This window comes from Lissotriton vulgaris, chromosome 6 (genome assembly GCF_964263255.1).
Source record: "Lissotriton vulgaris chromosome 6, aLisVul1.2, whole genome shotgun sequence".
NCBI classification, from domain to species: domain Eukaryota; kingdom Metazoa; phylum Chordata; class Amphibia; order Caudata; family Salamandridae; genus Lissotriton; species Lissotriton vulgaris.
Genome location: NC_141694.1, coordinates 1,190,204,725 through 1,190,220,209, shown reverse-complemented (window position 1 = coordinate 1,190,220,209; position 15,485 = coordinate 1,190,204,725). Strand labels below are relative to the sequence as shown.

Sequence of the window (15,485 nt, the reverse complement as noted above, 5' to 3'; positions counted from 1 at the left end):
GGACTTCTGTTTTGTCTGAGTTCAGTTTCAGACGGCTTTGTTTCCTCCATTCGGCAACTTCTTTCATTCCTTCGTGTAGGTTAGTTTTGGCGGTGCTGGGGTCATTGGTGAGAGAAAGGATCAGTTGAGTGTCATCCGCGTAAGAGATGATGTTGAGGTTGTGTTGGCGTGCGATGGCCGCGAGGGGGCTCATGTATACGTTGAAGAGGGTGGGGCTGAGTGAGGATCCTTGTGGTACGCCGCAGATGACTTCAGAGGCCTCAGACTTGAATGGTGGAAGGCGGACTCTCTGGGTTCTTCCGGTGAGGAACGAGGTGATCCATTCAAGTGCTTTTCCTTGGATTCCGATGTTATTGAGGCGTTGTAAAAGGGTTTTGTGGCAGACTGTGTCGAATGCTGCAGAGAGGTCAAGGAGGATGAGGGCGACTGTGTCTCCATTGTCCAGTAGAGTTCGAATGTCGTCTGTTGCTGCGATGAGGGCGGTCTCAGTGCTGTGTTTTGCTCGGAAGCCAGATTGTGAGGGGTCGAGGGATTTGTTGGCTTCGAGGAAGGCGGCGAGCTGGTTGTTGACAGCTTTCTCGATGACTTTGGCCGGGAATGGAAGAAGCGAGATGGGGCGGTAATTTTTGAGTTCGGTGGGGTCCGCTGTGGGTTTTTTCAGAAGGGCGGTGAGTTCAGCGTGTTTCCAGTCTTCCGGGAAGGTGGCGGAGTTGAATGAGCAGTTGATGACGTCTCGGAGGTGCGGTGCTATGACGGAGTCTGCTTTGTTGAAGATGTGGTGAGGACATGGGTCTGTGGGGGATCCTGAGTGGATGGAATTCATCAGGCGGATGGTGTCCTCAGTGGAGATTGGGTTCCAGTCGTTAAGGGTGTTCACGGGGGGAAGATGATCAGCAAATGGTAGGGTGGGTTGGTTTCCGGGTTGGTTGTCAAAGCTGTTGTGGATGTCTGCAATCTTGTTGTGGAAAAATGAGGCTAGGGAGTCGCAGAGGCTTTGAGAGGGGGTGATGTCGTTGGAGTTGGCCGAGGGGTTGGAAAATTCCTTGACGATGTTGAAAAGTTCCTTGCTGTTGTGAGCGTTGTTGTCAAGTCGGTCCTTGAATGCTGTTTTCTTGGCTTTTCGGATTAGTTGGTGGTGAATGCGGGTGGCGTTTTTGAAGGCGTCTTTGGTGCTGGTGGTTGGGTCTTTTTTCCAGGCCTTTTCAAGGGAGCGGCAGAGTTTCTTGGACTTAGTGTGCAGTATTGGGGCCCGTGGGGAAAGCCTCAGTGCCCCGCGGACTCTAGCATTGCTCCTGCATGCAGTTAGCTGCTAAACATGCAGATACCTTTGGGCAGGAGCAATCCTCTCATCTGCTTCTCTGCCAGCTGGAAAGCGGGCAGGGTAACAGATGAAAACTTTGCTCCCAGCGGGCGGTAGAGAAAACCGCTATGTCCTGGGGATGGGCACCCCGGGATATAGGGAACCTGCCCTGGGGGTGGCTGTCCCAAGGTCCATTAATGACTCCAGGAAGGGGGTCCTCGCGACCCAGCTCCTTCTTTTTCTATGGGCTGGCCAAGGGGAGGGGATGGTCCCTGGTGATGGTCCCTGGGGCCTAATATGGCCCAGAAAGGGGGGGGGGGCTCTTACATACTGTTGCCATGTCTACCCAATGCAACTGCATTTATTCCACGTGCAACTACTACCGTTTACCACATACTCCTTTGTTTCCACTGTGGCTAGGTAGTTGTGCCTATATTCTCATTCTTCCCTCATCCCCCTCCCCTCAGACGACCTTGACCATTACCACATCAGATCATCTCCCCAGGTGAAACTATGGTCTACCATGAGGTTGTCCATTGGGGGCCACCTTTCACAAGGCAGATATGATCATGCTCCATGTGGAAGACTATTTCTTTATTAAGACATTGTCTAAACTAGTACAGACAGTGCAGTTTTTGTCTATATGTTAAAGAGTGTGCTCAACTTCGCCCGAAGACGTTCAGGGAACCTGTTCTAGCTAGGATAGTAACGCCAAGGGTGGAGAAAAGTATAAACTCTCCTGCAGTGGCCCTATTTATATATGTGGTCATGTCCCATCTAGCTGTGCGCACCACCGCAACTGAGCCTCTACGCAAGCCACCGCCTTACAAAGACAGCAGAAGCTGCACACAGCAAGCAAGACCAGGACTGTAGGGGCAGTTGTTCTCTGATAAATAGCCACCTTCGTGGGACCTCTCTTCTACTATGGAAGGGCCCAGTGTAAAGAATTGCAGGAGTTGATTAAACATCTTCCTGAAGAATTCGGGGAAGAGGGAAAGGAGATAGTCTCTGATTGCAAGACTATCTCATGCGCTACCATCCGTTGCATCCTTGATGCAATGGGAATGGGTGGGGGTGGGGGGGTGATGGTAACACCAGTGTCCTTATCACTGGGTTTTCGCTCTGCATCTCTGGATTTAATGTGGAGATCCGAAAGCATCTCCTTAACCTGCCCTTTGACGGGGAACATCTATTTGGGCCCCTTTATTGATGAGATGCTGAAGAAGATCAAGAAGGACACTGTTGTCTCCAAATTGATGGGTGCCCTTCAGACCCTGGCTGCCAGAAGCTCTTTTCGAAAGCAACAGCCTCAAAAAGTAGCCAAGCCCATCTCCTTCAGCCCACCCATTCATTTCACGAACAGCATCAGCCTTTCCACAAGCAGGTGGGCAGAGGGTATGCCGGGAAAACTACAGAGACCTTAACAACAAGGGCAAAGGAAGGGGTGGCTCCTGCATGGTTACATCCATCTCAAAGCACTGTCGCACCCTACCTGCCCACTTCTCAACACCCCTCCTCCTCATGATTCACACATCACCTGTCCGGGGGGAGGAGGGGGTGGGGTGGAAGGGAGATTGCTGGATTGTCTTCCTCGCGGGCGTATATGACATCAGAATAATGGGTTCTTGGAGTGGCTCACCTAAAACTTCTCACAACCCCTCTCAACATCTCACCCGGCACACATATCCGTAGCAGAGAACATCTTAGCCTTCAAGAGGAAGAGGCCCAGGATTTCTTCCAAAAAGAGCCATAGAAAGAGTACTCCTCCCCATCAGGTGAAGGGAGTCTAGTCTTTATACTTCACCATCCCCAAGAAAGACTGCTCCCTCAGGCCAGTTCTGTACCTCATGCCCCTCAATCAGAACATCCAGTCAGAATATTTCACTTGACAGCCCTGCAGAATGTTACGCCTCTGCTCCAATAAGGTGGTTACATGACTGCACTAGACTTGAAGGACTCTTATTTTCACATTCCCATCCATCTCACCCAATGTCACTACCTCCGCTGTTTGGTAAGTGTCCCATCATTACCTATTCAAGGTTCTTCCTTTGGGAGTTACTACCTCTCTAAGGGTTTTTACAATGTGTCTAGCAGTGGCAGCTGCCCATCTATGGAGTGGGCCATCAATGTTTTCCTCTACCTCAGCGATTCCCTGATCAAGTATGCAGGCATGCAATAATACCTAGCTCTAGCCTAGCCCAAGCTGCTAATTCACAGCTTCATAGCCTGATATTCAAGTCAAGTCAAGTCAAATGATTTATATAGCGCGCTACATACCCAGAGGGTCTCAATGCGCTTGAAGAAGGGTGGGGATTACTTGTCGAAATCCAGGTTTTAAGTTGCTTTCTGAATGCTAGGTGGTTCTGAGTGAGGCGAAAGTGAGTGGGAAGTGAGTTCCAGGTTTTAGCTGCCAGGTAGGAGAAGGATCTTCCTCCCATGGTGGTTTTGTTGATGCGAGGTACAGTGGCAAGGGCTTGGTTGGAGGATCGTAGCTGGCGGGAGGGGGTGTAGAAGGAAAGTCTTGTGTTGAGGCATTCGGGTCCAAGTTCGTAAAGTGCTTTGTGTGCGTGGGTTAGGAGGCGGAAAGTAATCCTCTTATTAACTGGGAGCCCGTGGAGGTTTTTCAGGTGACTAGAGATGTGGTCTTTACGCGGGATGTCTAGTATGAGTCTGGCTGCAGCGTTCTGGATGCGTTGAAGTTTTTTCTGGAGTTTTGCGGTGGTACCGGCGTATAGGGTGTTTTCGTAGTCCAGGCGGCTCGTGACCAGTGCGTGGGTGACCGTTTTTCTAGTTTCGGTGGGGATCCAACGAAATGTTTTTTTGAGCATGCGAAGAATGTTGAAGCAAGATGATGAAACGGCGTTGACTTGTCTGTTCATAGAGAGTGAGGAGTCCAGGATGACGCCCAGGTTCCGTGCGTGGTCCGTCGGGATGGGTGCTTTTCCAAGGGCCTCTGGCCACCAAGAGTCATCCCAGGCGGAGGGGGAGGTACCTAAGATAAGGACTTCTGTTTTGTCTGAGTTCAGTTTCAGACGGCTGTGCTTCATCCACACGGCTACTTCTTTCATTCCTTCATGTAGGTTGGTTTTGGCAGTGTTAGGGTCTTTGGTGAGTGATAGGATCAGTTGAGTGTCATCAGCGTAGGAGATGATGTTGAGGTTGTGTTGGCATGCGATGGCGGCGAGGGGGCTCATGTATACGTTGAAGAGGGTGGGGCTGAGTGAAGATCCTTGTGGCACGCCGCAGATGACTTCAGTGGCCTCTGACTTGAATGGTGGGAGGCGGACTCTCTGGGTTCTTCCGGTGAGGAACGAGGTGATCCATTCCAGTGCTTTTCCTTGGATTCCGATGTTTCTGAGGCGCTGTAATAGAGTGCTATGACAGACTGTGTCGAAGGCTGCGGAGAGGTCGAGGAGGATGAGGGCGACTGTGTCTCCGTTGTCCACAAGAGTTTGAATGTCGTCTGTTGCTGCGATGAGGGCGGTCTCAGTGCTGTGTTTGGCTCGGAAGCCGGACTGTGAGGAGTCGAGGGATTTGTTGGTTTCGAGGAAGGCGGCGAGCTGGTTGTTGACAGCTTTCTCAATGACTTTGGCCGGGAATGGAAGGAGCGAGATGGGGCGGTAGTTTTTGAGTTCGGTGGGGTCAGCTGTGGGTTTTTTCAGAAGGGCGCTGAGTTCTGCGTGTTTCCAGCTTTCCGGGAAGGTGGCGGAGTTGAGGGAGCAGTTGATGACGTCTCGGAGGTGTGGTGCTATGATGGAGTCTGCTTTGTTGAAGATGTGGTGAGGGCATGGGTCTGTGGGGGATCCTGAGTGGATGGAGTTCCATCAGGCGGATGGTGTCCTCAGTGGAGATTGGGTTCCAGTCATTAAGTATGTTCAAGGGGGGTGAAGGTCCTGTAGAAGGTTGGGTGGGTTGGTCTCCGGGTTGGTTGTCGAAGCTGTAGTGGATGTCTGCGATTTTGTTGTGGAAGAATGAGGCTAGGGAGTCGCAAAGGGCTTGAGAGGGAGTGATGTCGTTGGAGTTGGCTGAGGGGTTGGTAAATTCTTTGACGATGTTGAATAGTTCCTTGCTGTTGTGGGCGTTATCTAGTCGGTCTTTGAATGCGGCTTTCTTGGCAGTCCGGATTAGTTGGTGATGTATGCGGGTGGCGTTTTTGAAGGCGTCCCTGGTGCTGGTGTTTGGGTCTTTTTTCCAGGCCTTCTCACCATAAATACCACAGAATCCCACCCTACAACCCTTCTAGGTTCAGCCTTTTCTTGGGTCTGTACTGCTCACCATCACAGGCAAAGCCTACCCAAGTCCACAAAGGGTGTTAGCATTTCAGTAACTCTTTCCTATATTTTTAGCCCAATTATCAACTCCTAGTCAGAATTTTCATGCTCCTTCTAGGGTTGATGTCCTCCTGAATTGTGACAGTATCCCATGAGCTGCTTGACCTGCACCCTTTGTGGGAAAGTCACTTGTCACAATGGTCACAAGCAGAGCGTCACTGGGAATATTTAGTGTTGGTGAAGGCCAGCCATCGCTTTCTGCAGTGGTGGAACAGTAGCAAACTGTTGAAGGGCAGGCCTTTCTCAGACCCTATTACACAAGTCCCCATTATCGCTGATGCCTCTCTCGCCAGCTGGAGTGTGCATTTTGAACATACAACAATTTAGGGGTTTTGGGCCCACCATCACCAGGGGCTGCACATCAACTATCTCAAACTACTAGCAATACTCTTTGCTATCAAGGCCTTCCTTCAACTCATTTGGGGAAAAATAGTCCTCATCAAGACAGACAACATGACTGCTGTCTATCACGTCCAGAAGCAGGGCAGCATTCGTTCTCGCCTGCTCTCAGCTCTAGCCTAGGAGCCCTATGGCTCTCAGCCACCGCATACACCTTTGGACGGCGTAACCTCCTGGAGAGGACAATTGTAGGAAGCTAGCTCTTTACACAATAGATCTAATTTTGATATATCATATAAAGAGTCCTGGGGTTCCCTTATAAGTGGACATGATCTTGCAATGGCAAGCCCATGTTGCTCATCTGGAGGGTAGTGTGGCCAAGCAGCCTTGGGCTTATCACAGAGGAGGGAAATACATCTACAAATACACACAGCAGTCAATAAGATGAGACATCGGACTCAATAAGGACATGCACACCAGTTTCTAAAAATATCACATATCTTTAAATATGATTAGACACCAAAAGCAAACTGTTCAGGTAAGTATGTTGTTAAGTAGGAATTCTTTTCAGTTTAAAAAGTTGACACAGTGTAATTTTTTAGATCTGCAACATTAATTTATGGAAGAAAAATCATATGCGGTTTACCAGTTCTTGTCCGTGACTTACGGGACCAGTGTCTTGGGCCAAAGGTGAGTACAGGGCAAGGTCCAAGGCAGCATTAACAGGCCACCTCCAGCGGCACTGGGGCAGTGGTATGAACAGCGTTGGGTGCCCAGTGCAAATCAATGGAGATCGGTCCGGTCACAAAGTGTGTGGGGGGGGATGGGGGGCGGGTCAGGGGGCACTGGGGGGTTGGACCTAGAGGTCAGTCCAGTGAAACGCACAAGTGGCTTTGGTTCTTACGATGTTGGTGGACTTGGGGACAACTTTGGTCCTTTTCTCCCCGGGACGGGGCGTCCAGATGCAGAGGGTCTTGGAGGTGTCAGGTTACTCCACCCGCCAACACTTGCGGTTGAGGTGGCCTACACTCAGAGGCTGCAGGCAACATCTGGGTGTTCACTAAGAGGCACTCCACAGTGGACTCGGTACATGGAGGGATTGCGGACATGTTGACACTGTTGGACCTCTTCAACATGGACTGGGGGTTCGGGTGCTGTGGTGCTTAGTGGCGTCGGGTTTTAGCGTTTCCAGAGTTTTTGCAGTTCATCTTTTGCTGCCTGCAGGAAACAGTGGACAGTTCTGCTGTCCCTCAAAAGATCTTGGTTCCTGTGCGAAGTGCTGCCAGGTCTCTCCGGCTTAGGGGACTCAGGAGCTGCAGGACAAGTCAACTTTTGGCACTATTGGTGATGTCTGCAGGCAGGCTGTCAGGGCTGATGCCAAGTCAGTTGCTGGGTCTTCTGTTCATGCTATGCCACTCTTCCCGTCTGTCTTCTTTCTACAGGTTGGCTGGATCTGAATTTCTGGTGCCAGGTGCTCCTCTAAATACGGAATTTGGGGCTTTACAGGAGTGTACGGTAGTAGCCAATGAGCTACTTACCCTTGGGGTCAGTATGCCCACTATATAACTACTTCCTGTTTTAACTGGGCATAACCCTGTCCCAGAGTTTCTAAGTTTGCCCACACAAAAATGGCCACTTCCGAAAAATCGTACCCACATCAGGTTAGGCCACCTAATGAATGGTACTAGCCTGGAGGAGCATGCCTACCTGACTAGCAAATTTCCCTCCTGTCCAGGTGCCAAAGGGCTCTGGACAAAGGGGGGTCGGTCTATGATGAGGTCAGATAGAATGTTGAGTGTGTTTGGATTGGAAAGGACAAGAGTTGGTGTGGATGGGCTGAGCAGCGAGGAGGCTGCTCCTGGTTGGGCACTTTAAAGGATCTGACTAACATCTAATAAAGCTGTGATCCTCATCTAGCTCCCCTCATCTCCTATGAGGGGAGCTAGATTTGCATTTCACAGGGGAGCTTATTTGAAGCTCGCCGGCCTGATAGTGCTGTGTGTAGTAATGTACTTTGTATTCAATGCACTCTCCCTACAGAAGTTCTTTGGCTTGCTGTTCAGCCTATGATGATGTCAGATAGAATGTTGAGTGTGTTTGGATTGGAAAGGACAATGAGTTGGTGTGGATGGGCTGAGCAGCGAGGAGGCTGCTCCTGGTTGGGCACTTTAAAGGATCTGACTAACATCTAATAAAGCTGTGATCCTGAACTACATCACCTGGTCTGCGCATCTTTTACTTCTTGTTGCCCACATTCTGCTCCCTGGCCTTTGTGCCTGACCTGGTGTTTTTTGCCACCCCTCCACCTGCGTCTTCATTTGGTATTTTCATGCAATTCCCTAGTCGATACCTCCGTACCTCCTGTAAAAAAACAGAGGGAGGGTCTAGGGAGGGTGCATTGCTAGTACCTTCGCCTGGGTCACTTTCCAATGAGGAGAGTGAAGTGCTGCTGGATGAGATACTGACTGGTTTCTCACTCTTTTTTTCAGTTACCTGAGGTTTCGGAATTAGATCATCATATTTTCTCGCAAACGTGTAAATAAGTCCCCTTCTGTAATCTCCTTCATCTTTGTATTTCTCTTTAAGATATAATTGATAGCTGTTTAACTCCTTTTTCAGGATTTCCATATTCTTTTGTATCACAGCTTTAAGACTACTCTCATTAATCTCTTTTTCTAGAATCCTAATTTCCTCCTTGATCTTAGAAACTTTTCTCTCTCTGTTTGTGATTAATGTCCCCATCATCTTATATTAGGCCTCATATAGTCCTTCTTCCCATTATTTGAGAAGAACTGGATCCAGATCCTCAAAATTTGGAAAGATAGGATCCTCAATCCTCTCGGAATGCGTCTATTCTCAATATATTTCTTGAGGGTGGCCCCATCCCACCATTTACCCAACTCTATCTTTTTTCATTTCTCTAGACACATGAATTGGCTTTTTAGGCCCTCATTTTCATCTAAGGACATGCCCTTGTGCGCAGGTTATCCTGAGGGAAGGGGGTGTGAGCACCATCTTTCTGTGCATGCTTTTTTCTAACCTTCTGAGAGCAAAGGCCCACACCCTAGGAGGTCATGATTTTGTCTTGGGTGGAAGACTGGCAGAGACCATCAGCCAACATACTAGAGGCTGGTAGGTTTTCCGGGGGTGCCTCTGAAGTTCCCTAGGTGTACATTTATTAACAAAGACCACTGGAATCAGGGTGGGTTTGTGAATATAAGACTTTTGATACCAAATATCCCTATTTTCAGTGAAGCCATAATGTAACTGGTGAACTCGTTTTCACCAGTCCAGCACATACTCTAAAATGGCTTCTCTGTTCACTTGCACTGGGGCATATCATCTCATGCAGGTATGCCCTCACATGTAATACCAAGTGCCCTGCCTTAGGGGTGGAAGGCCTGTTGTAGGGGTGAGTTGCAAGTACTGCATGAGGTGTTTAAAGAACCTAACACACAGGAATGTCTGTCAGGCTGTGTTTTTAGGTCTCGCTACGACGAACGCGCGCTAAACGCGTTCTCGCAGCGAGAACTATAGTCGGCGTCTCAGCTCAAAAACCGGTGTTTCGACAAGACCTGGCCGCGCGCAGCGTTTCCCCAGAGGAGAACGTGCGCGGCCAGGTCTTTTCTCCACAGCATGGCAGAAAGGACCGGATCGCTTCGCGCGCCTCGTGGAATGTAGGGGGAGGCTGCAGAGAGGCGCGCAGCGCTGATAAAAGCTTCGCTGACGTGCTCTTTGTTTCTGGTCGCCCTAACCTTGAGCGGCCCCCTCCTTCCTGTTGCTGGAGCAGCTCTGTTTTGTTCTGGTCTTTTCTTTCACCGATTTGTTCTGGAGGAAACCCTGTTTGGGGTCTTTGCAGCAGCACCGATCAATGTTTTACGGCAGTATCCCAAAGTCCAGGCACCACGCAGCACTGTATTTCACGGTCCTGCAAAAGACCGTTCAGTTGTCCGAAGCCGCTAAAGTGCGGTGTACAGAGGAACTAACTGTACGGCTGTGCTTGGAGGACTGAAATACGGGACGGGATTAGGGTTCATATGCATGTGTACAAACGTGGAACCCACGGTGGAAGTAGGGTTGCAGGGCTGCTGAAGCACCCTCACAATAACCATCCTTGTTAACAGTCGGATAGAGGTCAAGTATCAATAGATATGTCTTCTGAGAGACTGATGATTTAAAGAGGATTTTGTAAAGTGAATTATGTTGGTGATACGCAAATGAAAATGAAATATTTGCTGAAAGTCGATTTCTACTTACCATTGTGCGCTGTACAGTTTTACCTGTAAAACAGCATGTATGTGCAAGTTTAGCGGCCATTGCAATAAAACATGTGCTGTCTGTAAATGACAGGGCACTCCCACACCATTCTGTAGTACTTTACTTGCATAAGTGTGTTCCAAAATGCATCACCAACTACCTCCTACTACACGCTCACCCCTCTGCTGAATGGGCATGGCTCATTTGTAACACTTCATTTAGTGTGACGATTGGATTGTTCACAATCCCTCTGTTCAGAATTGTAACACTGCTGGCAGCACCACACAATTGTTCCAGCGCCACTGCATTAAAATATGTTCAGAGGGTTGGAGGAGTTGCTTGTGAAGTGAAAATCATAATAGTACCTAAACATGCCTGCCTGGGGCTTGGGAGGTGGGGCCATTGAGCACCCCTACCAATGAGCATGCATTTTCTCTCGCTGATCACGGAATGCCACAGCTTTATTCTGAGCCTGTATTCCCCAAATGTTTTATATATACTGAATATGCCGAGGCCTTAAAATATGTTCGACCTCTGTGTGTTTCAGAGGCAGCAACATAATCTCTGTAGTTATGGTTAAGTCACACTTTATATTAAATACCATTTTTATATCTCATGAATATTGAGGGAGCTTAGTTTTTATTCCATTGTGTTCCATATCCTTATTTCACTCTTGCAGGTTCTTTTTAATCACAGCTTTCTCCATTGCCAAGCCTTTCCTATTTTTCTTTCCATCCTTTTTACATTTTCTGTCTTTCTCTCTCTAGCTTTATGATGAAACACAAGTACCCAAAAATAAGTGTCACGGCCCACACCTGCAACCATCGGCACAAAGTAAACACCTCTAATAACTTAAGTCCCAATTGATAGACAATTAACAAAATTACACAGGTACATAAATCTGAGCTAGGAAGGCTTGCAGGGATTGGTCATAGGAAAAAAAGATGTGGTGAGGCCCTAAAACTACATGCTAGGCATGATCTTAGACCACCTCGATCAGTTAATGAAGGAATCAGTACTGGACATGTTATAGAGCCCAAGGACAAGCACTATGCACAGTCCTCACTGGGCGTGCTGCAGACTGCTGTCATGCACAGCATACACTAAGGTCTCTGATACTGAGCCAACGTCATGGTTGCATTATCAGTGGCGATGGCTGCAGGTTGTGCATAATAATCACTGAGCAATAGGGGCAGAGTCTATGGTTTTTGCTCTGTGTCCAGAGACGGGAAACATCCTTTACAACGCAACTTTTACAGCGTAGTGCTTTTACATCGCAAATTTTACAACGCAAACCATTACAACGCATTGCGCTGGGGTGCTCTCTAGGATAGGAAATAGATTTAATTTACTATCCAAAACCTTCCCTACTATCCACGGGGACTGGAGTTGGAATAGTAAATCAAACTATTCACTATCCAGCACCCCTCAACACTATGCGTTGTAAAGGCATGCGTTGTAAAAGTTGCGATGTAAAAGCATGTGTGCTAAAAGTACTTAATAATGCATACTGGATATAGGGAATGGCTGAGAGCTATACCCTAAGCTCATTACTGCTGGGCCTGGCCACATGCAGAGGCTAGCGAGAACTTCCTGCAGTATTGGGACATAATCCTGGCCGAAGGCCATGACTCGCGCCTTATGTCCAATTGGGATTGGGGAAAAGGATAGGCAAATTATGGGAAGTTTTAAAAGTATAATATTAAGAAACCTAAAACAAATCAAAGAAAAATAATCCACTGTGGAACAATATTGGTGTCTATTATACGATTAGTAATTAAACATGCAATTGGTCTCGCATTTGCAAGAGTTTGAGCTATTTGCATTGGAAATGACAAAGCCTTTTATTTATCTGTTTTGAAAACCTGCAAGTGGTGTGTAAACACACACTTTGTACTCATAGCTGCTTATGAGAAACACGGCTGGTAGTAATTAAATGCACCTCTTTTACTGCCAGCCTTGCTTCACGTAAGCAACAACTATAGGTACAAAATGCGTGTTTACCCCAGGAATGCATGGACATCCTTTGTCTCAGACGTTTACAGACAAAAAAACGAGTGTGGTCTTACTTTCAGGGGCTCCCTTATTTGTTCTTGTAGTATATCACGAGAATCTAAAGATATTAGGAGCAGACCCCTCACCTGTGATTTTTAGTGGTATGCTTCATCATTGGCGTCTACTCAACATCCAAATAGTGTAAACTACCACTCAGATGGAATCAACCACAATTGAGTTTGTTATAAATTCTTTGTGTGGATAGAGGCAGAAATCACGTTGGTTTAATAAAAATGTCTCCGGAAATACTCAAAATATTCCTCCTGTATTCCTATGGTACCCTGAACAAGGATAAAAAAGGATTGCTGTGGATGGCTCTTCAAAATAATGTTCCATACTTCCATTATAACTTTGCCTACATGTTTCATCTGTCTTACTTGCCAGAACAGATCATTACCTTTATTCAGATCTCTACCTAGTGCCTATAAATTTTCATGCAAGAACATAGAGGCATAAGGTTCCAATACCTATATTAAGGGCATGTAATTACCTTGATGTAAATATGATACAGAATTGTTTATTATTAAACTCTTTACTTTAAAAATTGTCATTGTGGGTCTACTATGAGGTGGCAATGTAGGCAAGAAACAGAGGTGTGGGATGCGGCCTAGAGTAATTACTGGTTGCTATTAGTTCAGCCATCCCACCCATCACGTTTTTTGTTTATTTCAGTCCAATAACCTAAGTGCCACGTGCATACATAGACCTGGGCCCCTTGCTCACTTACACATTGGGACCAAGCTGCAGCCAACTGAAGAGCCCCAACAAGGGTGAAACCAGTTTGAGTTGCTTGTGTTCTGGTTCAGATAGGACCTGCGTTAGCTGTTCAGCTGGACTACTCATATTGGTGTAAGATCAAGGCAGATTTGTGTCATAATTGCATATGGCGGAGTTTAATCTGAGGTGACGTGGGCAAGAAAATGATGGACTGGGATGTTTATATATATATATATATATATATATATACTGAAAAAACCATAGGTTTCACACCAGTTATAGTTAGGAATTAGCATTTAAAAAACCTATTAAATTCACTGAAAAAACCATAGGTTTCACACCAGTTATAGTTAGCTGGAAATGTTACTGATATAAAACCATTGAAATTCCCACGTTATAGTTAGTCGGACTCACTATAACTTGCGCGTGCAATGCACTGCTGATGACATCACATATTACATCACTCATGACATGGTCAGTGACATCACTCATGACATCACTGATGACATCACGCATGACATCACTGATGACATCGTCCAGTGAATGTGTGTCTTTCTGAAAAATAAATATATTTTATATATGTATATGTTAAGGTCGATGGAAGAATAAATGTTTAAATAAGTGTCTAAATGGATGTTTTTAAAAAAAAAATTGATTGGTTAACTGGCTTATTAAGTGTATCTTAGTGAATACATATATTAGCGAGTAATGTTTAAATATTTAAATATATGTATCAGTGTTTTACTTTGTGTATAAGTGGCTGCATGGGTTGGTGAGTAGCTACATGTGTGTGTATATGGGTTATTAGATGTTTTTTTAGTATCAGTATGAGTGTCTGTATGGTTTGGTGGGGCTGTTACTTAGCACATAGATGCATCAATGACTGACTCACTCTTTGTATGTGTTTTGAAGACAGCATTTGTGTAGGATTGTATGGGTGGATGAGTGTGTATATGTGTGTGTTAGAGAGTGAATGCCTCTCTCACTAGTGTCTTTATGAGTAACTACATATGTTTTAATCTTGTATATATGAGCATTGATGTATATAAGTAAGTATATGTGAGAGTGAGAGATTCAAAGAGTTCCTGTTTAAATAAGTATGTGTTTCTATAAGTGATTGTTTAAGAGAGTAAGTATGTGTAAGTTTCCTTAGAAGTAATGTGCTAATGTGTGTATAGTTGTATATGCAAATAAATGGATGTTTATTAGTTTATTTGCATGTGTGAGTATATGTATGAGTAAGTTTTTGATGACTGTCGGTGTGTAACAGAATGAATAGGGGTATCACTACATATGATGAGTGAGTATATGTATGAGTGAATACATAAAACTGTTGGTGAATGTGTTAATTTGTATATAGATGGTGAAATTACTGAATTGGTTGTTGTAACTGGTATGAGTATATCCACTTTTTTGTTAATGTTAGTTTCCATTTTTGAATATGTGTTTCAAAGGTTACTTTACAGTGAAAGGAGGTCTGTCACTGTGTGACAAGGATGGTGTCATCAGTGATGTCATGAGTGATGTCACTGACCATGTCATGAGTGATGTAATATGTGATGTCATCAGCAGTGCATTGCACGCGCAAGTTATAGTGAGTCCGACTAACTATAACGTGGGAATTTCAATGGTTTTATATCAGTAAAATTTCCAGCTAACTATAACTGGTGTGAAACCTATGGTTTTTTCAGTGAATTTAATAGGTTTTTTAAATGCTAATTCCTAACTATAACTGGTGTGAAACCTATGGTTTTTTCAGTGAATTTCATAGGTTTTTTAAATGCTAATTCCTTTCTATATCGAGTTTCTAACCATTTTTTTTTTACAATTTGCTGTTTTTTTGTAAGTATTCATTTTTTTTTATATAATTTTTTTTTTTGCGCTCTGGGTGCGCGCTCAGGGAAGCTTTCAGCTAAGCTCTCCGGTAATTTTTCCGGTGAGCTCTCGTGAAAGCGCACCCAGAGCGCTACTGTCGTTCGTGAAAAAAAATATGAATGAAAAGTTAATAATAATGCAAAACATTTCGTACCATACAAATAAAATCAGTTTTTTTTTATAAGGAAAATGATTATGCATTTCTGTAAAAGTTTGATGACGTCACTTCGGCGCGCAACGTAAGTGCCCTCGGAAGCGCCTACGTTCGCGCCGCGTAAACGCACCCGGAAGTGCTCTGGAGCGCGCAGCGTAAACGCGTCGGGTCATGTGACCCTAAAATAACACTTTTCATTGGTTGCTAACAGTTTTTTTTACAATGAATGAAATCCCCACCCATTTCCTTCACTTCTTCTTTCACTTTTGTGACTGAAAGACCTGTTTTTTGTACCTGGATCTTTTGTGATTTACCATGGCTGCCAGAGAATCCAGCAGTGAGGATGAACCTGAGTTCATCAATGAAGAGCCTCCTACCCCAAAGGTGAAGGAACATTTCATATGGAAATTTTTTAAGATTCCAGCTGACCAGAAGAAGGTGAATGCACCAAAAGTGG

The 15,485-nt window shown here is 45.8% G+C and overlaps 1 protein-coding gene across 1 annotated transcript in view; it reads left to right on the top strand.

Moving 5' to 3' along the window:
- Positions 1-15,485, top strand: part of PPIL4 (peptidylprolyl isomerase like 4) — a 280,677-nt gene that overhangs the window by 89,163 nt on the left and 176,029 nt on the right. The gene's annotated exons all lie outside the window — the stretch shown is intronic.